Source organism: Pollicipes pollicipes, unplaced genomic scaffold (assembly GCF_011947565.3).
Source record: "Pollicipes pollicipes isolate AB1234 unplaced genomic scaffold, Ppol_2.1 Scaffold_4881;HRSCAF=5763_pilon_pilon_pilon, whole genome shotgun sequence".
Classification (NCBI taxonomy): Eukaryota; Metazoa; Arthropoda; class Thecostraca; order Pollicipedomorpha; family Pollicipedidae; genus Pollicipes; species Pollicipes pollicipes.
Window position 1 is genome coordinate 32127983 of NW_023596576.1, and position 23958 is coordinate 32151940.

A 23958-nucleotide genomic window follows, 5' to 3' on the forward strand; every position below is an offset into this window, starting at 1 on the left:
GTTTGAGCCATATTCGCAAAAATTGAAGCTATGCCATGCCAGTCATGGCATGCCTAGTCAATAGCCAGCTTTGGAGGAGCACTTGTGTCGCAAGTGACAAAATTGGATGTTTGAGCCATCTTTACAAGGATCCATACATGCAGAATACTGAAATGGTTGATTTCTTATAACTAGATTCCCAATGTTACGTTCTGCAAAGTGTGGCAGCTGTTTGTGAGATATCTTTGTGGCAAAGTTGGATCAAATAATTAAAATTTGGAAGGCTTTCTGAAATGGTGAATGTACATCGCTTTCATTTACTGGCATGGGCTTTTAAGAACACCATGAGTGTAGTTTTACATTGTCACCTTAGCCCTGTCACCACCGATCACAGACTGGACGTTGATTCTTGCTGGCTCTTTCGACTTAATATGGGCCTGGATCTTGGTTCGGCTAGATTGGAACTATGAGGCTCGATTCTGATTCCTGTGGGATCCGCCAGCCTAATACCAGACTGGTTCCAAGTTTTCCCTGGTTCTGGAACCAGGAACTGGTTCCCGAGAAGAGGAAGAAAATATTGGGAGCCAGGCACATGTCTAATTAGTTGCAGTGGCGCTATCAGGGCATGCTGATTGTTTCACTTGCCTGCGGTGTGTGGCTCTTACGTGGAGTGAGAGCCGATAATGTATGGGTGAGTTTCAGCTGCTGTGTGGGTGAGTGTGAGTTTCAGCTGCCAGGCAATCACTTCTAAGCTTTAACCAAATTACCTGTAACAAGCAGTTACGCTTTGTTAATTGCGTTGGTGACATCTGGGCATGCTGACTTTTGAACTTGCCCGTGATGCGTGGCTTTTAATAAATGCGAAAGCAAAAATATGTTGGCCGCCTTTGCGGGCGAGCGCCATGAATCAAGGTCCCACAATTCTTAAACAATATCAGCCAGTGTTCAAGGCCCTGTGCCTTCGAAAGAACTAATGAAAAGGAGGAACCAGGTCCCTGGTCTCCTAAAAATCGGAAGGAACAAGGATCCAGGGTTCGACTTTGTCGAAAAAAAACAATGGGAACCAGGATTCATGGTTTTGTTTTGTCAAAAGAACCAGTGAGAACCAACATCTTGGTGTGTTGAAAGAACTAGCAGAAACCAGCATCCAGGGTTTGTTTTGTTTACATAACCAGTGGGAGCCAGAATTCAGGGCTTTGTTCTGTTGAAAGAGCCAGTGAGAACCAGTAGCCCCAGTTTGGAACCAGGCTGAACTCTGGCCAGGGCTATGGGAGAACCACCATTCTTTAGCCCACATTCCAACAAAACAGGAGTAGTTGGAAATTCGGGGGAGAATACCTATCCTTCTGACGATTCTGTTAAAGAGAATGGCCCATGTTTGAAGACAATGAACCATGCATCAGATATGACGAACAAAGCTCACCTATAACTACTGGTATACTTTTAAGCGGAAACGATAGCTCTAGACAACGCAATTTCTTTTTTTAGTAAATATGCTCCTCAATACGACATTGTCTGACTACGTCTTCGCATCTAACGCAAAATTGATTGAGAGCCAATTGATGGCCGTTATACCGTGGAATCGCGCTCAGGAACGCCAGATATGAGCGACTCGACCATTGCATTTTTCTCGGCCTCGGTCGCCGCATGGCTTATAAGATGGCAGATTTGCATGTCGTTTATGACGTCGTGAATACAGATAACTTTGAAATACTCTACCAGAAATACCCTTCCTATTTTTGCGAGCCTGTAGCTCAGAAACTAGAGGTGTTTGAATTTTAAAAGAAGTTTACATGTTTATACAGGGTTTTGAACTGAAATAGCAATCTTGAAGACCTTTTGCTGTTGTGCATAATCCTGCCCCTAGTCAGACTTAAGCCCATCAAGTTTCTGAGCTAAATGACCGCGAAAATGAGGAAAGGCATATCGGCGAGAGCATTTCAAAGTCACCTTGGCATTCATGACGCTATGATAACGTCATTCAAATCCTATAAACGTCCAGAAAAATACAATTGTCGAGGCGTTGGTACCTAGCGTTCGTGAGCGCGATTTCCAGACACAACGGCTGTCAATTGGCTCCCAATCACTATTGTGCAAGGTGCGATGACGTAATCAAGCCATGACGCATTAAACAGTATATTTACTTGACTGAGAATTGTGCTGTCTGGAGCAGTCTTTACAACTTAAAAAGTATACAATAGCTATAAGTAAGCTTGCTTTATCATCTTTGATGCTTATAAGTTGGACAGTGCATTACCAAGAGTGCATGTGCATGGCGTTCGTAGGTTTCAGTCACCTTGGCATTCATGTCACATTAACATCATTCAAATCCTGCCATTCCATACGCCATTTTCTTCTGCTATTGTTTCGATAAACGCATGTTGCCGAAATATCAACATAACTTTATCTCCATTCTCCTGGTTTTTTCCGAGGAATAGCGCTAATACTACGGTCTTATTTATTTGATGCTTGCCTCAATATCTTCAAATGTCAAAACATTCAACTTACGGACCCACCTCATAGCTGCTCGATGAAATGAGGGAACGTTGTGAAAATTTCGGTGGCTCGACTTGAGTTTTTTTCAGTACGATGCTTACACAAAGCTGTTTAATATGTGCAAACTGGTTTACTGATGTGTCAGGCCTACCATGGATTCTCTGTCACCGTGCTTTTACTGTCAATCCGAAAAATTCTTTCAAAATTGTTTTGTGTTTGACGGGTCACCCTGGTTTTGGATGATTTTAAAACGTAAGAAACAACAAAAAATACAATATTTTGCTTCCTTAAATTGTTGACCCGCACAACCGCGGCAAGTGACCCATAACCCAGCCAAAACTCTGTCAATTCTTAATGGTCAGATATAAGCGGGTTGAAAGGTTCCGTATCTGGTCCCATCCCATCCGGTACCACATGGTCTCATCCGGTACCATTCAATTAGGTGCCATCTCGTCCGTTCTCGGCCGATCCATTCTGGCGTGGTCTGGTCCCATCCTATCCGGTATCACATGGTTTAGTCTGGCACCATTTAATCAGGTCCCATCTCGTCTGTTCTCGGCCGATCCATTCTGGCGTGATCTGGTCCCGCACGGTCCCGCCCGCTTCCGTCCGTCCCATACAGTCCCATCTGTCTCACGTCATGGCCACAGCTTTATCCACCTCCCCATAACCGGGCGCCCAATCCTGTTTTCCACCGACGACAAAATCATGACTTTCACACCCTGACTGCTTCACGTGCCATAAATGGTGACTTTTCCAATCACAACTGTTCCTCATTGACATGATCACTTCTCCGTTTTAAACCATTTAACTTCTGGTGTTTTTTTACAAATCAGAGTTGACCTTTGCCCATGTCGATATTCCATCTTTCGAATTATTCCGCTTTTACTCTTATACCTATCGACATGCTGTCCTTTGACTTTTCTCCTATTCAACTATTATCCCTGTCGACGTTTATTCCTGTGACTTTTCGTCCCTCGAATTTTTTTCCCATTCGCCTTTTTCGCTCAACTTTTTCTATTGGAGTTCTTTATTCGAATTTCTATTTGGGAACCTGTTGAGAAATATCTAATATTGATGATTCAGTATCTGTATCAGCATGTTGGACACCATCCGCAAGGTGGCTACTACGGTTTCAGGCCATACAGGTACAGTATGAAAACGCACACACAGGAAGTATACAATGAAATGATATGAACAAAAGTCAAACAGCTAAAACAGACACCAGCCGTGGCAGCTATGTTAACCATGCTTGCGACCAAAATGTCAATGCAGTCGCCCCAATGGCAGCGCGACCGACCCATTCCCGATGACCTGCGTATCTCTTGGCACGGTTTGGTAAGTGCGGCCCGAGCAGCTTCGTGATGACATCGGCGTCCGCGGTGACTGGCACCCGGCGCTGCCCTGATAAGGTGAGACCGCGCGGACGAGTGTCGGCCGAGCTCACGTGATAGAAGCGGCTAGTGGGACAACACTCAGATGTTGCATGTTGCATGCTTACACAGCATATCATTGCCACGATCAGCTGCACTTCGAGACAATGACTGTGTGCCCGTTAGGCCCGCAAACATACCACTTAAAGATAGTGTTCTTGAAGGGAGAAGTGTTCTTAAAGGAAGGGTAGTGTTCTTAAGGGGAGTGGTGTTCTTAAACGGAGTTAAGTGTTCCTAAGGGGAATGTAGCGTTCTGAACTGGAGTGTAGTGTTCCTGGGTTTTAAACTGAACTAGCCATCTTGAAGATCATTCGGTGCAGTTCACAGCCCTGTCCTTTAGACCTATCACCCCCTAGTTCCTGAGCCGTACGCCCACGAAAATGTGTAGACGATTTCCAGGCTACCCAGGCACGCAAGACGTTAAAACAAGGTCATTCAAATCTTGTCATTTCGCTGATCACGTGGCATTCAAGGTCAACAAAAGTTTGATTTTTCTGGCGTTCATATTTGGCGTTCGTGAGCATGATTTTCAAAAGTAACGGCCGTCAATTAGTCCTCCACCAATGTTGAGAGGCAAGTGACAGTATGTATGCAAGGTTCTAACATGATTGGCTGTTGTTTGTTTGCATTCGACCAGAAAAGATCATTTCCTTTCCCTTTCGACCAGAAAATTCGTTTCAGGGCTGTGGGATAAAGGGAAATGGATAACGGTGAGGCAGGACTACATGTGCCTGGAGGGCCAGCCCCCGAGCCTTAGCCCGTGCAGGGGCCCCTCTGCAGGGCGCACGCTAGACACCCGGCCGGGGTCCTCCTCCCCGAACTCGTGGGGAGGGGACTCTTGAATCTCCCTACGACTCGTAGCTGACGCATGCAGTCTGCCCCGGACAAGCGGGGCGTCGCGAGGATGCAGGATGAAGCTAGAAAGAGGAAATGAACGTCGGGCTTCTAACACGATTACTTGTTTGGATGTTTGAATTAGATCCCTTTCGACCAGAAATGATGATTTCATGACCGCCGGATAAGGGAAAATGGTTAACACTGGAGTGGAGCAGGACTACATGCGCCAGGGGGTCCACCGAACTGTGACCTATGCAGGTACCTCTCCGGGTGAGCGCTGGGCGTCCGGCCGGGGCTTCCCCCCTCAGAGAGCCTCACGGCCCACTTGCAGCTGGCTGATGCAACCTGCCCCGGATTAGCGGGGCGTCGCGAAAATTTAACATAAGACAAGGGAGGAGAATAAGAAGCTTGAGTGTTGAAACACGAGCTACGTTTTGTGCGACGTAATCCGAGAAGTTATGACTTCTTCCCAGCTATTTCGGAAATAAGGCTTGTAGTTGAATAACTTAAGAATAGCACTATCAGTAAATATGTGAAAACCAGTAAAAAATTTTCATTCGCGAACAAACATGCAAGAACAGCACGAGAAAGGGCCAAAACGCGAGCATACAACGATATTTCGCCCACCGGGCACTTCCAGCCCGTGTGGTCACCTCACGGGAGATTTAAGAACTGCAAATAAGTGCTGTCATACAAATCTCCAGCTGCCATCACACTCAAGCGTCAGGAAATAATACATGGAAGCATGTGTCAAATGACTCACAGACAAGTCGAAAAGGTCAAAGGAAAATAGGCCCAGCGCAAACGCTGAGGAACTTCAGCATTATCTTTCGCGGAACTTCCTCGTCAAATCCTGGGATCATCCTCTGGAAGCGAGCGGTGCAGTTCCCGGTCATTCTGTACTAACCGGCCCCCATGCACACCTGTTTCAGTAGACCCCAGAAGTCGTGTGTCGGTCACAGCTCCGACCGACTGACTTCAGCGTCGCAACTTTTGACGGATTCCCGGTCACTATTTTTGATACACTTCTGCTTCCTCGCGGTTGTGTCATCCTGATCACTGTGCTAATTTAAGAATACAAGCGCCTTTTCTAAAAAAAGATATTACGTACCGTGGGCCTATGTCATAATTGGGAGCCTTTTTCTCTTTCCTTAGCTACGACGTCCGTCCTGGTATTTTGTTGACATCCGCTTGGTTTATCCCCAATCCACAAGCCAATTGGTGCCGGCGTAACCGGGGAGGGAGGGGGGGGGGGGGGGGAGGCAAACCGCCCCAATCTTTTGAGATGGGGCAAAACTATCCCTCTCTCCCCCTCCCCTATAATTTCGGGCAGCACAGAATGAGCTCTCAGATATGTGGAAATAATTTGCTTATTGTGTAGCCCAAGTACGCGTTAAGGACCCATTTCGACGGATTTTGACGGACTTTACAATTTCATCTAAGGACCCATTGGGATTCACGACTTGTTTTATAATTTTCGCCGGATCCTTCCAGATTCGAAACTGACAGCTGAAGCGCGTTTGCGTGAAGTTTGACCGAAGTACTTTTAAACTACGTGCGGCAAAAATGCACGTTACCTTCATTATGTAGTGGCCTCTCCCATAATGGGTTGTGCCATCTTTGCAAGTCACAAAAACCATGCCCAATGAATCTGCTGGCGCACATGCCACTGCATATGTCATTTGCAAGTGCAGCTCTGTAATCCAAAGCTTAAAACACGCATAACACTTTGGTTAAAAGGCAAGTCTACAAAAAAGCGAAGGCACTAGAAAGCGCTAACCCACGTCTTCGGCCAACCATCTCCAAATAACAAGAAAGGGAATGGCAGTAGACCATACGTTTTTTATTCAGACCTTTTTAATGTTGCAAATACTCTCCATCGGGGTATCAATTCAAGAATGCCTTTTGGCTCTAAATGACGTCTGGTCACATGACTTAGGATGATTCATTGCCAGCTGGCCTAACACATTAACATCGCAGTAATGCATGGTCGTAGCATGCGATAGAAAACTACAACCACAGCTAATGTTGGCATACATGGTACCGTTTTCGGCAGCTTGCGCTGGTGATAATGTCCGACACGTGGGCCACCACCTGGCTGAAACCCACCTGCGTTGCCACCGGCACCAGACAATAGAGAATGACGACATACTAACGTCCCTTGACCCGGGAGAAGTGACAAGTTGAACATTGGCAGCGAAATGTCTTGGATGGATTTGGTTAGCATGGACGTCTTTGGGCCGAGAAGCGACGACAAGCAAATGCGTTGCCTTGTAAAGGTAAAAACCGCGCATGTTACATTTTCCCGTAATGAGGCGTGCACGCTCATTCCAAACTTTGGTGTTAATGATGAGAAAATTCACACTCACTCTCGTCGACAAAGTGAGCGCTTTTGAATTTTTTTCTGTAGCTCTGCTGAAACACGAACGCGGTTATCCTCACAAATGTTGCTGCCACATAGTTGTGTGCGAATCTTAATGTGTGATCTTCGAATCTAATTTGACTAAATGATTAAATGATTGAATTATGTGTGAATTAAATTACATATATATCTATATATATATATATATATATGTATATATACATATAATGAATTGAATTATAAATCTGGATTGTGTTATGATATAATTATAATTATTATAAATAAAATGATCAAATCTAAATGTGAATGTGTGAATCTAGAACGTGTGTGAATCTTAGTTTGTCAGCTTATGTGCTATCTAACACAATCCCGATGATTTTACGCTGGCAAAATAAAACAAAATAACAAGTGAAGCAAACAGCCACACCCTAGATAGACTGACGCCAAATATAATCTCCGCCAAACGTTTATGAGTGAAAGTGAGATATAAGACTATGACATGCCATTTGATAGCCATGCACAGTACTCACCATGCTGAGCGCCCGGGTTCCCTGATCAGCTCACAATTGTTGATATCCTAGAAATCCTGCAATATGAATCATCTGGTCAATCCTTTTCGATCAAAGTAAAAGATACATCACATTCCAATTTTTAACGTCACTTCGACTTACGCTTCCTTTCTTCAAACGATCTTTAAAAATGATCAGTTGAACCACTTGTTTCGCAGATTGCAAAAGCATGCACCCGAATAACATCAACATGCTTTACAAGCACATCAAGGTAAGTACACTGACACATACTACAACTTGCTTGATCGGATGCTGGTGAACCCCACCCAATGAATGAACTGTATTTTATAGTACTCATAGGTCGTAATTAGCCTGCGTATGCTGGCAATGAGCAGCTGAAATAGCACTAGTGGCTTAAAACACATACAAACAACAGTACATCCCGTTTCCATCTGTAGACCTGGGTCTGGCGTATGATTTTCCAGATTTGGGCATTACTTTACAAGTTATCCGAAGCCACCAGCTCTATCAATTTTGGATGGAGTGACGTGGGTGCACTTATTGCGCATTGAAGGGAAACAGCACGAGCTGATATGATGGCCAGTCTACGAGTGCTCATGGTGCTGTTCAGAACAGGCAGCAATGGCAGCAATGTGGCATGTGCCCCAGAAGTTGATAACAACAACTGATAACAACATTTGATAACAATAAGTTGATAACAACAATTGATAACAATAAGTTGATAACAATTGATAAGTTGAGCCGCACATGTGCAAACTCATGACAAGATGTCGATCATTCAAGCACAGGTTCGAAGGGGAAAATCCGTGTATTTCACTTGTCAGTAACACAAAAATCATCCGCCAGATTGGAAAATATATCGATGTAAGATATTTTCACACAAGGAAAATACGTGTTGTGCACCATTTGTACTTGATTGTCACTCATAATTTACTTTAATACATGTGCTTCAGGTGATCCCCTTTTTAAAGGAAACATGAGTATACGCACCTTGCCACTTCCCTGATAACCCTTGCGCACGTTTCAAGCGTGATCTTGCACGCCACTCGGCTGACAACCCCAGGTCACCGAGGTCACCGAGGCTCTGAGGGTTACCGAAGCGCTAAGGGCTCTTCGCGCAGACCTGATATTTTGGAAACCCCATCAACATCTTGGGGTCAGAGCCAACAAGTGAGCAGGCCAAGCATTGCCATCTTTGGGGTGATGACGCACTCTTCAAGGTGGACCTCCCGTCAGGTTAGGGCCGTCTTCGACGTGGAGTCACTCCATCATGATGAAACACGATACTATCCTTTCCACTCTAGAAGTTTTATCCCAGCTACCTCCAAAAGCGTCTCAGGGTGTCAACATGCCTCTCTTTGTTGAACGTGGCCGTGGAGCCGTGTACACATTGACAAAGACCCAGTGCAGCCGGTGGTGCACCCACCGCTCGAGCCCATATTGCGCCATTCGGTCACCATTGGGCTCTGCAGCAGGCTTTTCAGCAGGGTCTGGCACGTCCGAGACCCAAACCCAGTAGTTGGTTGTTAACTGTCTATTTCAGGTGACGGCTTCGTCACCGAACCAGATGCGATTAAAAGTGCCAGTATCGGTTTCAACCTTCCTCTTCAAAAACGATCGGCTTTTGTTAATCGGCCTCTGCTTCTACCGCGGGTGATAACTTCCCGGGCCATCTCGAGGACAGATTTTGAAGGGGTCTTAGGTATAATAGACCTGACTGTGACCCAATAGACAGTGCAGTAACTCCCATCCGCGGTAACATGACGTACTTGACTCCCGTTGCTTCCAAAGTGCGCCATTGGAGCAAGGCGTCGGCGGACTCCGATTCCGCATGGATACCGAAGTTTCATCGAACGTTTTTCCACCGGGGTGGATCCCAGAAATGCTTTGAACACGACGACGCTAGCACCTTTCTTGGTACATTTCTTCCAAGCTTAAATATGCCATGGACCCAGTGGCGCATGCGGGGGGGGGGGGGCACAGGGTATACCAGCCCCCATCCTCAACCCTTAGGTCGCGAGGGACCGAGGGATCAGAGGACGGGGCCTCGAGTTAGACAAAAAAAACCGGCCATTTGCGCCGATCGAGGTCCATGAGTCGATGAGGTCCGCTGTGTCGGCCAGGCACCACCAGTGCCGAATGGTCGGCTTCAGGTCAGCCTGAGCCCTGGGGCCCACTTCCCAGGCAGGGGCATGCCCAACGCGGCCTCCGGCGTCGGTCAGGTGACCAGAGTGCCTGATGGGGGGGGGGGGGGGAGGGCGGGAGGGCGGAAGGGCTGGCCGGAGGCTGTTTTTTAAGAGGCTCGACCTGCGGTGCCGGGCCCTCAAATGCTGGTTAGAGGGCCTTTTACCCCGATCGGAGGGCCCCTGAGTCGATGGAGCCTCCATGTCGGTCAGGCGCTATCAGTATCGAACAGTCGGCTCATGTCCGTTTGAGCTTTGGGAGCCTATTTCCCAAGCCGGAGTAAGACCGGTGCCCGATATTCGTATTAAGATGGGTTCCTCTGCAGGGAATTCCGACTCGGCTGGTGGAATATATGCTGGGAACAGGCGGGACCCCCACTGCTAGAGGGCCTCCCGTGCTCTTCAGATCCTCTGACAATTAAAGGAGATATAAGAACGTACAATGAGAGAGTCCACAATAAGACAATGGAAGGGCCTGGTGCCAGCCAGGGGCCCCAGTACCGAATGGGCTCTCAGTCCCATTTCAGCCAGAAGCACATCAAGCCGAACTGAAGCCACTTTGTCAATTATTGGATCCCCTGCAGCGATAAGGGATCTTTTTGTGAAAACACCTGCGCCGAAAAAACACCTGGATCCGGCGTCAATTCCCGGTATAGAGAGCCTGCCGCGCGAGGCAGGGAACCAATGAATGGTGTATCCCTCTAAGGGGGTACAGGTGACTAGATAACCTCTCCCGTGTCGCAAAAACGCTAGCTGGTAGGCACGCCACGCAGGAACGAACGCCTTTCAGGCACTGACCGAGAAAGACAATGTGCTTCTTCGTGCTCTTTACAAATTTTACGGGACCCCTTGACCGGAAAAGGTAAGGGATCTCTTTATGGATCCAAAGGGTGGGTTGAAAGGGGGCTAAAAAAGACCGTCTCATGTTTGACTGAGGACATATATTTTGTTACAGAATCAACTATTAAAGCAAGTGACATTTTAGAATACTGAGCTTCCGCGCTCACCATCTAAGAACCAAGAACACTGATGGCTGAGGCAGCAGCTTCTGTCAAACCGGGCGCAGCTGGCCGCCGCAGCTAACAGCAGGTGAACCAATGCTTCCAAGTCGCTGCAAATTGATTCGTACCGTTTAAGATCACACTGGCGCCCATCTTTCACCTGTACAAATTGAAGGTTCTCTGAACAGCTTGGTGGTTTTACAGCAACACAATAAAATTGCCTCTACTTGCCCAGTTGAACTATCAGATGCCAGAACCCGTTTGCTGTAAATGCTTATTTGTTCTAATCATCAATCTAAAAATTTCACAGTTGAAATATACGCCCAGGCTTTCTTCTAAACATATGTATCGTGTTACTGCAGCGTTCAAAGGCAACTTTTTCTGATGCGCCATCGCTTTCCACGGTGCCGTGGCCGCCAGCTTATGTTAACCACGGGCAGACGCCACGCAGCCCACCGAGACTGCAACGCCAGGCGGGATTTGTTTCTAGACTCGCCAGCATGCACGTTTAGAATTATCATATGTAACCATTTCACTGCTCAATTCTGACCGCACGTTGATTTTCTCCAGTTGTGCATAGGTTGGTCATATAAATACAAAATGCTACACCATTTTGACATGCAATGTGTGTTGCCCCACACATAATCTTCATATCTCTGTACAACGCCCCCAAAAATCCATCAGATTTCTCGAGTGCATCGTTTAAGAAAATGTCCACTGAGCCATTGTGAAATCAATAATGCCAGCAGTTTATTGCATGCAGTCATTTCACATGAGGTTTGTTCAGATAACTGTCCTTAAAAAACAAAGATTTACATAATTCGGTGATCCTGGCTTCTGTTTACATTTGCAAGGGTGAAAAGAGAGCAGACTAAAAGAACTAGTCCCTCAAATTCCAGTCGTCCATATCTGGTGATTTCTTTTTGAGACTCTTTTGGCAGCCTTTCACGATCAGGGGGCCCTTAGTCAACTATGTGCCCCCCCCCCCCCCCCCTCATATCCTGACTCCAGCTGGCTGCATCCCCACATCCTTTCCACAGGAGTTGACCTGCCTCAGGAAACAGTGAGGTGCAAGCCACATGGCCTGAAACAGGTTACCATAACAGGTAGCCTGAGGGTTCTCCATTAATTGGCCCCACAAGCTGGTGTCTTGTAAAGCAGCTATATTGAAAAGGAAAAGACTGCTACAGCCAACATAACCCTCTACTCAGTAAATATAACCTTCATGCCATTGCTTGATTGCATCATGGAATAGATCACACACAGCACCTGTTGAGGGTGGCATCCTCCAGGGCTGTCATGCATCTGACCCTTCTCTGCTTTTCTTATGTCGCTGTCCCTTTTCATGTCACATGTCAGTGATGTATCTGACTGTATTGGGCTTGGGTAACGTCAAAGGATTCACCAAGTTCAGTATTAAACTCATCCCCAGAGGCGGACAAATGGCTGGCCAACATCCAATGCGGGCCAGCCTGGAACCTGTGACCAGGCAACCTACAAGTGGCTATTCGCACTTGACCCAGCAAAGATCAATACCCACGGCCCTGGAATATCAGCAGCCTCACATGGCATCCTTCATATCCCGCTGATATCCAGCATGACAGCTGAGTTCACAAGGTGCTAATTTCTGCACCAAAATGCAAGGCCACCCTGGATGTTTTGAGAACAGAACAGTGCAACCTTGCCTTGTGCACAGGTGCACAGTCAAGGTACCATTAGCAGGATTTTAACTTCAGATCATGGAGTTGATTCCATTTTAGCCTGACCATTATTCAAAGTCAACTTTGGCCTATTCCACTGGTCAGCTGGTTGAGATGAAACTGATTTTCTTGACTTGCAACAGCCAGGTTTTTTAATAAGCCTGAACTTTTCTGATAAATTAAGTTTGGGGACCTGAGCCCACACTAAATAGTATTTGTTATATGAAGTCTAGCCCAGATTACAAAAAAATATATGTGCTACACTGTACATGTCCTATGCAGTAGCATTATCGCAGTAACACTTTGGTGCACATATGCTGCAAATCTGAGGGCTCAGAGCTCTACAAAGCCACTATGCATTTCTGAGCACACAAAGCTGATATTGGAGGTATATATCCAAGCTCCATATCCATGGAGCTTGCTGCAGAGATCATTCCAAATAAATATATCACAAAAATCGATATGCACAAAAATCGTGAGTAAATTCGGTGTAACTCGACCTGGCCTGGGCTTGGTGCACGCCATGCAGTTCAGTGCACCAATGCCCTGTAAGCATCTGCTGCAACAATGGATATCTTGCAGGCTGAGCCCTGGTCACTACCATACAATCATGAAATTTCAGGTGAATAGCAAAATCTGCCCTGAAAAGTTTAGCATGCTGTTATCTTAGGCCTGCCCTCATGTCCTGACACAATCACAGCAAATGGCTGCTGTGCTGACATGTTTCAAAAATGAAAGGAACCCAGGTTTAGCATAACACTGCTACATCCACTGCCAAGTGGGCATGTTTTTTTTCCAGGAGCATTGGCCGCAGCCACACAAGCCCCAAATTGGCACACTAGAAGAACCTCTGGCACAAATTTACCTTTCATTCCAATTTGTGACTCATGGTGAACAGGCCAACAAAATACGCAGGCAGGCAAACTCCTGTCCCAAATGGAACAGTTTGATGTCCCATTTACCTTACCTTACCTTATGGTGATCGGGAATTATAAAAGACCACTAGGCCTGTCGGTCCTGGTCTCGTCAGGCCCCGGGTCAGGTAACCAAACAGTCTCAAATTGTGGGAAGATTCAGTGTGGGACGTCATACATGATGTTAGCCCAGTACGTATCAAGCCTAGACTTGAACTGTTCAACTGAGGTCGACGACACGACCGGGTGTGGAAGAGCGTTCCAATCGTTGACAACCCGCGTGCTGAATGAGTTACGACGGACGAGAGTCCTAGCTTGAGGTCTTCTGAGCTTCTATTGGTGTCCTCTCGTCACCTCCGAGTTGTGCCCTGTCAGGAACTCCTCTTCCGACAGCGTCATACCTCCGTTAAACTGCTGGTACATTGTTACCATATCTCCCCTACGACGACAATAGTACAGCGAGGGCAACTGAAGGAGTCTGAGCCTCTCAGGGTATGGCTGGCGCCTCACTTCATAGACAAGCCGGGTAGCTCGTCGCCGAACCCGTTCCACCCGCTTCTGGTCCCATTTGCCGAGTTGGCCCCAGATGACGTTGCCATACTCTAGGTACGGACGTACTAAGATCTTAAAGAGCAATGACAACGTGCGAGCCTCGATGTTGACAAAAGACCACCTCACGACCGCCAGCATCTGGTTGGCCTTGGACATCGCTTCCGCCGTTTGCACGTGGAACTGGAACCGGTAATCCACGAAGATCCCGAGGTCCTTCTCGGTGGACTCGACCGCGATTTCGGCGCTCTCCAAGAGGTACGTCAGCCACGGGTTGTAGTTCCCAATGTGCATTATTTCGCACTTTGCTGTACTAAAAGGGAGCAGTCACTCCTTTCACCACTTGGCCAAGGCGTCGAGGTCAGCCTGCAGAGGTGAGTTAGTCAGGGACACGACAGTCGACCTTGGTGTCATCCGTAAACATCTTGACCACGCTTCGCACTTGTTCTGGCAGATCGTTCACGAAAACTATGAGCAGCGTTGGTCCAAGTACGGATCCTCGCGGGATGCCACTGACGACGTCGGTCCAGTGCGACTTCGAGCTCTGGACTCGCACTCTCTGCATCCGGTGGGTAAGAAAAGCCCTGATCCAGCATAGCAAATTACCTCTCACACCGTGCGCATGAACCTTGGAGGGCAGACGGTTCTGAGGTACGGAATCAAAGCCTTTGCTGAAGTCCAGGTATGCCACATCCACCGGCTCTTCATCCTCTACCGCGGCGCTCCAATCCTCCATGACCTCTAACAGCTGGGTGATGCAGGACCGCTTAGGGAGCAACCCATGCTGGGCTGCATGGAGGAATCCAGACCCCGAGAAGTGATTGAGCAGGGCATCACGGACGAAAATTTCAAGTATCTTGGAGGGAATGGCAGTAAGGCTCACTGAGCGGTAGTTTGCTGGGGATTGTCGGTTACCCTTCTTGAAGATCGGGACTACCTCGCCAAGCTTCCACTTCAGGGGGAGCCTTCCACATGCCAAAGATTTCCGGAAAAGCATGCTGAGGGGTGCTGCCAGGACATCGGCGGACTCGCGAAGAAGCCTTGGATGGACATCGTCTGGCATAGAGGCGCTCGAGGTCTTCAGAGAAGCCAATTTCTTTGCCACTGCCTGGTAAGAAATGTCCACGTTGTCCAGAAACGGTCCCGTACAGTTGCACAGCAACACAGGCATGACACTAGTCCCTTCTTCCGTGAAAACACTGGCGAAGAATTTACAGAGGACACTGGCCTTTCCTTCGTTACTGCTGGTCAACACTCCATCATTGTCAAGGTTTTCTGCCCTGCATCTTGTGCGTAGTCTTGAGTTGGCGTACCTCCAAAAGGCCTTGAAGTTTCTTTTGAGGCCTGCTACTAACTTCAACTCATACTCCTTCCGAAGGTTTCTCGTCAACTTCCGAAGGTCACTGCGACAACGCACAAACCTGGCGTGGTCCCGAACATCCTGAATCCGCATGTACGTTCGCCATAGTCTTTCCTTGGTCCTCTTTAGTTGCATCGCCCTTGGGTTCATGTACAAGCTCTTCTTAGGTTTAGTCCTTCTCCTGACGGAGCAAACCTCGGTAGCCCTGGCGATTCTTTCCTTGAAGAACTTGCAAGCATCTTCGGGGCTGAGGCTCTCCATCAGGGACCAGTCCATTGACCTGAGGGCATCAGCCAGATGCTCGTAATTTGTGTCAGCTGGCTGGCACGAGGAGTTTGTAGCCCAGAGTAGCAGAGCAAAGTGTACCTGACAACCACATGGTCGCTGTTACCTAGCCCAGGCAGGTATTTGATTTGGCTCACCATGCCCTCCTCATTTGTGAAAATGACGTCCAGAACAATAGGGGCTTCACCAACCCGGTGGCGTGTTGGCTGCTGGACATGCTGGGACAAGAAACAGCCCTGAATGGTGTCTATCAGTGAGTGGGTTGGGTGACTCTCTGGAGCTGACAACCACTCTGATGCCAGGTCATCCTGAGGCAAGTTAAAGTTGCCTACACCACCAAGTGAGAGAACTGGGCTCTGCATGCTTTCTGAAGAAGGTCTTTCAATTGGCCCACACTGTCTTGATATTGCCTGATGAACTTCTGTACATGCAGCTAAGTAGCAGGGCATCCTTCACACTCAAGGCCATCTTCAGCCACACTTGCTCCGGAGGACCTGACCCAAATGAGTGCTCAGCTGTGTTTAATAAGTTGGACACAGACACATGCCTCTCCTGCCACTAGATCCAAGGGTGGGCTGAGATAGATTTCAGTTTGTGCACAAGGTATACCCAGAAATTGATAGGAGAGATGGTGCAATGGGAAGCTTCTGGGCTTTGGGAAGGGCCTCAGTCAATAGCATGATATCTGGCTTATGGTCAGAAATAAGCATACATAAACCATCCCTTTTACTAAGGAACTGGTCTGCATTGGTGCACAATATTTTCAGACCTTGCTTACCCCTGCACTGAGGAGCCTTATGCAGTCATTGTGGTTGAGCCCAAGTTTGTTGATCCATGGATCCCTCCCAAGTGACTGAGCTGTGATGCTATCAGTCCTGTCAGAACCCCTAGAACCCCTGGGACCCCGAGTGAGGTGACCTGCAATGCCCCCACCAGCAGGGTCCAATAAACTAAAGGGGGCATCCTGCTTGAGTGCCCCTGGAGTTCTCACTTGGGCTTGTATTTGGTCCAGAGGCAAGCGGAAGAACCATGCTGGTGCCTCCGAGACCATTAGCTCAGCAGACTGCTGGAGCTGTTAATGTTTCATCCCTTTGCAGGGTAGCTGCAGCTGCCGCTTGTACAATAGAGTGAGCTACACTGGTACCTTTTAGTTCATCAGCCACGTGTGACAATGGGGCACTCTGCTTGATGATTTTGCCCTGCCTGATCAGTGCGTCAAGCTCACCTACCTCCGTTCTCCTGAAGAGTTTATCTCTCAGTTTCTTATCCTCCTCCCTCTCTTTGGGGTTTTGTCCTGAGAAATGAACAACATACTCCAGTTGCTACTATGCCACAGGTGCTAGGCAAGCTTCAGGAGCTCAGCTCTGGTCTCTTTGTTTTCAAGTGTTGCTATCATCAGCCCATTCTTACCTGAAAGATTCTTTCCAGCCCTGAAGGCTTTGACTACACGGACTTTCAGATTTAATTCTTGTCTCACAATCTCAGAGAACTTGGCCATATCTTGTTGGGTTCTGTCACTTTGGAACTCACCTGCCTCTTCTGGTAGGTAAAGAACAACTGCAGTGCATTTCCTTTTTTCCTTATCAATGTAGTTGTCACTGTTTTTGTTGTTTATTGGAGTTTATTCCTGAGATTTCCTGGGCAGCTCTGGACCCAATACTAATGGCTGGCTGCAGAGGAACAGACTCCACTTTTTTACAAACTGACTGAACTTCCTGGTCACATGAACCTCTCACAGTGTCTGCATAAGCACTCTTCAGTATCTCCTGCTCCTTAAAGGAATACTCAATAATCTTTGTCTGCCTGATCACAGCCTCCTCCTGTTCCTTCATGGATCCTTGAACCTGTCTCATGTGCTCCCTGAGAGATGTGTCCAAGCCACTGACTTTGCTTTCCAGCTGAGTGATCCTTTCACTCTGCTGTGAGATCTGGTCACTGGTCATTTGAGGGAGATTTTGTTAACCTTCCTTGCCAAAACATTATTTGGTCCTAGTGTAATCCTACCAGTATTGCATGTTGTGGAACACTCTTTAATTCAATTCAATATTTTTTGCACCAGCACTTTGACAAGCTTCCCAAATTGGATGTGTTTGCGCTACCTCATCCCAATGTTGTCTCAATGAAATCTGCCTTGGTTTGAAAAACTTCTGTGATCTGTCCATACACACATTTCAATAGACCAACCTACCAGAATTTGACATCACCACTAGTCTTCAGACTGTGAGCTGGAAAGCATTCAGACACGAATTCGATCCTGGGAGACAGCAGTACGTTGCATTCTTTCCTCAACATTCGGTTGCTTGCTTACAGCTTCCAACTGCTGTTCTGCAAATTAAGGAAACCACATAACAGATGCGTTGTTATAAGCCACAAAATGAGCGTGAGAGAATCAAAACTGTTTTACCTCCTTAGTTGAAAACTTAGGCGGTTGCAGGTCAATTCCAGTCCAATTGTAGCTCCACCGCGCAGAACCCGTGCACCACGCGGTTAATCCCTGTTAGGCTATACGGAGCGTCAAGGCCGCGCCGCGCGAACATAAAGCCCGACTCAACTCCTGCAATTCTGGCGCAGTTGCGATGAGGGCTCAGCTGACAAAATGCTAAAACGCAGCAAAATAAAATTTATCCATATTGGTATTTGTGAGCGCATTATGACTAAATTACGCCTTGAAAATAAACCAATATGGTGTTTTTTCCGCATTTGAATGAATAAATTTATCACAATCAAATCTTAAGCAACATCTTGACAAAAAACACATTTACCTAGCGCCAAATGTGAGCCAAGTAGGAGGAATCGTTACAGTATTTTGGTCCCTCCGCAAGGTTGTTTACAGCGAACTTGGGGAATCCAGAATAGGTGCTGAAGGACGTCACGCGTGCGTATGTCTCGCATCGAGCGGCCCAAATAAGCACGTTTGGGGTGTAGGTGCACGCTATTACCGATTGCGGGGCTTTAGGGGTAGATACTTGATAGTTGGCCTTTTATTGTGTGCACAGTAGTAAGCGGTGGTGTGGCATTTTCAAGCCGCTGGTAAGTATCCATGTATCAGGAAGCACTCGTAAAGCCGAGCAGGCACATCCACTGCCAGTATACGAAAAATATGGCCTTTTTGAAGAAGTCGCCTTCTTTTTAGGAGAAACGCATTACAACCATAAGCATTTATGCTCAACACTTCCAAAGAGCACAATCAGCTAGCATTAACTCAATAGCTCCTGCTTGAAGGAGACCAAAAATGATTGACTACACATCCATTGATGATATCCATGCTGCAGATGTTGTTTTGCAGTCTGAATGAAGGCATTTACCTGGCTTTCCAGGAACATATTGTATGCAAATTATCCTTATTTGCACTGAACTCAGTTTTGGCTAAATTGTGCTGGATTTTCTAAGCATGTCTGCCCTATCAAACATTACAGTGGTATTCCTCCTTTAGATAACCATACCAATATTTTAATATATGCACTGTGTCCATGGTTAAACACCAAACCTGGAGCACTTGGGTGCACAGTGCACCTTCACGCACATTGGACAATGTTGCTGTCAGGCATGAATTGTCATTGTTAAGTTGGAACGTGGTGCCCTCTTGGCTAATGTGTACTCACAACTGGAAATATAATATGAGTGGACAGCAACATACTAGTGACATGTTTAACCGCATCTTAAAGACATCTTAGGATCCTTATAATCAATTACAGGGTAAGGGTGAGACTGTAGATCAGTGACCAAGCAATGCAATATGGCACCAGTGATCAAATAGGTGCCTTAAAATGGTCATGAAATACATATATGCTTGCTTCTTAGGTGTACTAACAGCACATATTTTTAAGCAGCTTTCTCCAGTTTTGATAAGCTTGATGGAACTGGAAATTACAGCTTGGAATTTGATGTTTTTTTTAAAGCTCAAGCAACATGGCAGAAGTATGAGGCATTAGGCAGGAGCAGGTATTATCATGAGCACCTAACAGGGCCTTATATGATCTGAGTCACCTGGCAAGTAGCTGCTCAGTATTCTCTACTAGGAGAATGTGAAGTATGATGCACAAAATATGTTGTTGTCATGTGCTGGTCAAAATTAAAGCAGTGTGGACACTCCATGGTGCGTTCTGCTGTGCATTATTCACATTGGCCGTGTCTGGCACAGAAGTATATGAGCAACATTGTGTTTGGGAAGTTATTTGCATCATAGCATTTTGTTAAATAGTGGTTGGCAAGCCATCCAACATTGGTGAGCCACTCAGCACTGCTGAACCAGCTAGCACTGGCAATCTGACCAGCCATGGTGACCCAGCTGGTGTTAGTGAAGGAGCTTGTATTAGTTAGTCTGCCAGCATATGCGAACTAGTCAGTGTTGTGTGTGGACTAGCTGGCCTTGGTGGACCAGGTGGTTGTCCTGTTCTGGTGAGCATGTACCAGCATCATCCTATTGGCAAGGAACTCTGTGGGTGGCTTCTACACCTGTAGCCTCAGCTCCACAGTGCATCCACACACTGCCAGTACATCAGGCTGCTTGATGGGCACAATGGCACTGTCTGTGGACAGACAAAAGCTGCTGGGAGATCCAGGTGTGCCATTCCACTGTCTCAGAGTGCCAGGGTTGACTGTTTGCCTGTTGGGACCTCAGCCAGGCCCAGGCCTGCTCCCTGGGCCATAAGTCAGGTGTCTCAGTGTGATGAGTCCAGTTCACACCATCTTGCTGCAGCTGTTACTGCACAGCATGGCACCTGTGCATGGGGCACATCCTTTCTCTGGCAGCCCAATCCACCATTGTCACATGCTGCCTGGTACACAGTTGCTACATCTGTTGTTCAGCAGCCAGGCCCTTCCCAGGTGCTTCAGGGGAATGTTTGCTTGTGGCAAGGGAGGAGTGCGGTGTTGGAACATCCAGCTGTCCCTGGTCTGTCCGCGCAGTCCCGCCAGACGCTGCTTGTGTGGCAAGGGAGGAGTGCGGCGTTGGAACATCGAGCTGCCTCCGGTCTGTCCGCGCAGTCCCGCCAGACGCTGCTTGTGTGGCAGGGGAGGAGTGCGGTGTTGGAACATCCAGCTGTCCGCGCAGTCCCGCCGGACCCCCTATCGTTCCTCCTCATGACCGCCGAGTGCGCACTCGCAGCGGCCACGACGACGTGCCTTATCTTCCCTTGTCTTCTCTGCTGGTGGTGTTGAGTCAGCACTCATGTCTTGCCCTGCTCTTCAGCATTGCACACAGCCAGCGCGCACGGCCGGCGTGCAGCCACGCCCACATAGGACAGTATAGCTTGGGAGTGCACACTACCAATTGCACCTGTTGTTATGCACCAAATGTGAAATGCAATTTTATTCAATGCCACTCAGTAGGAGCAGCTACAATGTTCACTTGCCAGCTGCATTGTAGCTGGCTGGCGTGGCGGCTCTTGCCCGCGCCTGATGCGAGCCCAACGTGACGTTGTTGCCACCTGGTGCGGGTCTTAGTCGCTCTGCGGACAGCCAGAAGTATGCTCTACTGTTGCGCGATGTGTACGTCATCAGTGCTATTCTGTTTTGATTACAGGTGCGTCGAGCAATGGCGGTTACAGCGTTATCATTCCAGTGGATGGATGCACTGGAAAAGGAGTTCGATGTCACCTTCGTTGACCTAGACACCATTCTTGGTAGGTTTTGAAAGCAGGTAGCTGCACTCTAGCTGTGTGCGAAAATCATCCCCGCTGTAACGTATGATTGTGAACACACGCCTTCCGGTTAGAACCCGCTCAGCTAATCTTTGTACATGGTGTTCTGGGCAATGTAGTACAGGGTCTATATTGTCACTTGGGTGAGCAGCCAGGACAGAGCTCGTTAAGTCCTCGTTGAGTCGTCACATCGTTTTGTGCCGCATGCGACCATGGCCTTCGTCTGCCGTAGCAGGTGACCGCTGACGAGACGGCGGCCAGTTCTGACGGTCCGTCGGACGCTTCGGCCGGCAGGCAGCGGCGTGCTCGACTCGCTGGACGAGGCGGCCGACTCGCTGCCCGAGGCGGACGAGGCGGGCGGCCTGACGGCGGCTGTACGCCACAAGCTGGCCGCGCTCGCCTCCTGTTGGGCGCAGCTTGTCCACAAGACGCAGACCGTCTTCCAGAACAACGCCAAGCTCGAGGTCAGTCGGCGGCGCGCTGCCGCGAGGGCTCACCTGGCCGGGCCCGCCCGCGCTGGGGGCGGATCGCGCCGCCCACCGCTGCTGTGCTCAGCTCGCCGTTCTGTTTGGCCTCCCCACAGCCGTATATCTCTAGAGTGTAGATCGAAACAGCTGCTTAGGGGGTGCTCTGCGCGCATGTACCATGTTGAAGGTCTCCCGAAACTAGTAGGTTCATGATTTCGCATGATAGCGTGTGAAAGTTCGCACAGGTCGGCCCAAACTTCACAGCACCTATGATTGCTTATTTTCTTTTGATGAGTTCGTGTCGCTGCAACGTCGGTTGGTCGAGATTGTTATTTACATTATTTTCCGTTGACTTTAACATGGAACTTGACGACCTGAAAATTTTGATCCCTTTGATTTTATTTAAAAACGTCACAAGTGTGATACAAACAGATGAAAATGGCATTTGTTGGCATTTCTCGGAGCATCAAGAATTGTGGCCTCTACACGCCAATCCGCGGCATACCGACATTCGTTAGCTGCTCACCTGATGTGTAATGGTTGATAACCAGTTTAATCCAACGTGCTGAAATCCATAAAATGCTGGTTTCGTTTAATGTCAACACAAATGTAATCAAAATTTAAAAGGGAAGGACAAGCCAAGAAATTCTGTTGTTATCTGAGTTGCTCCACACTTGTAACTTTTTAGAGAAAATTAGAGTGGTTGGAATTTCTCACGTCGGAGGGTCGCACGTTTAGACTAGGCTTCATTTGATGAAGCAATTGGCACCATTCGAGTCGGCATTGTATTTAGTCTCTGGAAATGTGGCATTCATACCTGCCTGCATAATGTCGGTACGTCGCCTGAAATGGCCTGAACTGCAGTTTGGTCCTTCTAACTTGTCCCACCTGTAAACTTTGATGCAGTGTGTGTGTGTACAGTCAATTGAAATAGCCGGATTATTTCAGCACGTTATGCTGCCCTAATTATCAGTCATTACGCGTTTTATATGCACACAACAAATATCGGTGCGCTAGGGGTTGACGTCAGTGATGACGTGCTCACTGACCTGCTATGGTTTGATTGAGGAATTGTCACAATTCCATTATATTATATTTATTTTCACAATTTACACAACATTATGTATTGTTATATACAACATAATTTATTTCCACAATATTATATCTGCTTGCTGGAGATGTGTCTCGCATGCTTGCTCGAGGAAGGTCATCACGTGAGATAACAGGGCTTAACATCCAGTTCGGTCGCCAAATTTGGTTTCATCTGAAAACTTTGCATTTGTGAGTGTATTCCTTGTCGCACACTTTTAGCATTTGGGGTGTTCCAGTTTGTTGAGTATGGTGATTAAGTCAATGTAAGATAATGCATGATGCGAAAAAGGTGTTAGGTGTCAAGGGAGTCAGTAACATCTTTCGATCTGTTTGCTTTAGGACCATTTTGAGCGTCTTTCTGAAATCTGCGCAATATGCCCAACTCATTGGTGTGTAACATGCATCATGTTTGTCGACACATGTCGGCTGATCCTTTATGACCTCTGGAGGTCAAAACATCTACAAAAAGCCTGTAACTATGCCGTGAACGCACTTTGGGCTATCGTTGGTACAACTCTCGCAAGAATCAAAGCTTTCGTCGAGCTCTGCTGAAGAGGAGTACAACTGCGAACTTCACACACGTTCTTGACGGGGGATGACTGAGCCTGAGTATAGGGTGCGGTTCGTGGAGTGCTGCGTTTGAGTGCATGCGGCGTTGTAGGCAGTTGGATAGGTGTATTGGTGAGTGGGGTCAAAATGCGGAGTGCGTTGAAGAGAAACCTGCGGGGCTGACGATAAGCAAACGCAGACGAGATCACATCACGAAACCCGAAAACAGCTAAATTGGCCCAATTTCGACGAGACTGTCACCCACCGCGACTGTATATGTATATGTATGTATGCATGTATGTATGTATGTACTCTATATGTATACTGACTGGCATCGCGCCATTTACGTGCCTGATGGGCCACGGGCTATCAGTAGCCTGATGGGGCGCCGATCTGAAGTATCTCATCGGCACACCAGAGTCACCGATGACGAAACTGTACTGCAGACGAGCGCTGTAAAACACCCTCGCTTAGAGTGCGTGAAAAGGGCATTTCCCTATCGAGCCGTGGCGGCGTGGAATCGCCTCCCTGCTACGCACCAATGCAAAACCTGAAATTAGCTCAAGGGCAAAGCAATGT

At 47.7% G+C, this 23958-nt stretch overlaps 1 protein-coding gene and 1 long non-coding RNA gene across 2 annotated transcripts in view; both read left to right on the top strand.

Annotated features, from left to right (window-relative positions):
* The first annotated feature begins 18615 nt into the window (after positions 1-18615).
* On the top strand, positions 18616-21626 carry LOC119100978 (uncharacterized). The gene is made up of 3 exons (XR_005094487.1): positions 18616-18659; positions 21154-21253; positions 21566-21626. It is a non-coding gene; the product is annotated as an uncharacterized LOC119100978 (long non-coding RNA).
* A 96-nt stretch (positions 21627-21722) lies between these two features.
* Positions 21723-23958, top strand: part of LOC119100260 (Golgi-associated PDZ and coiled-coil motif-containing protein) — a 31434-nt gene continuing 29198 nt past the window's right edge. The window contains exon 1 of the mRNA XM_037223368.1: positions 21723-21735. The gene's annotated coding sequence lies outside the window, so the exon portion shown is untranslated. The remainder of the gene's footprint in view (positions 21736-23958) is intronic.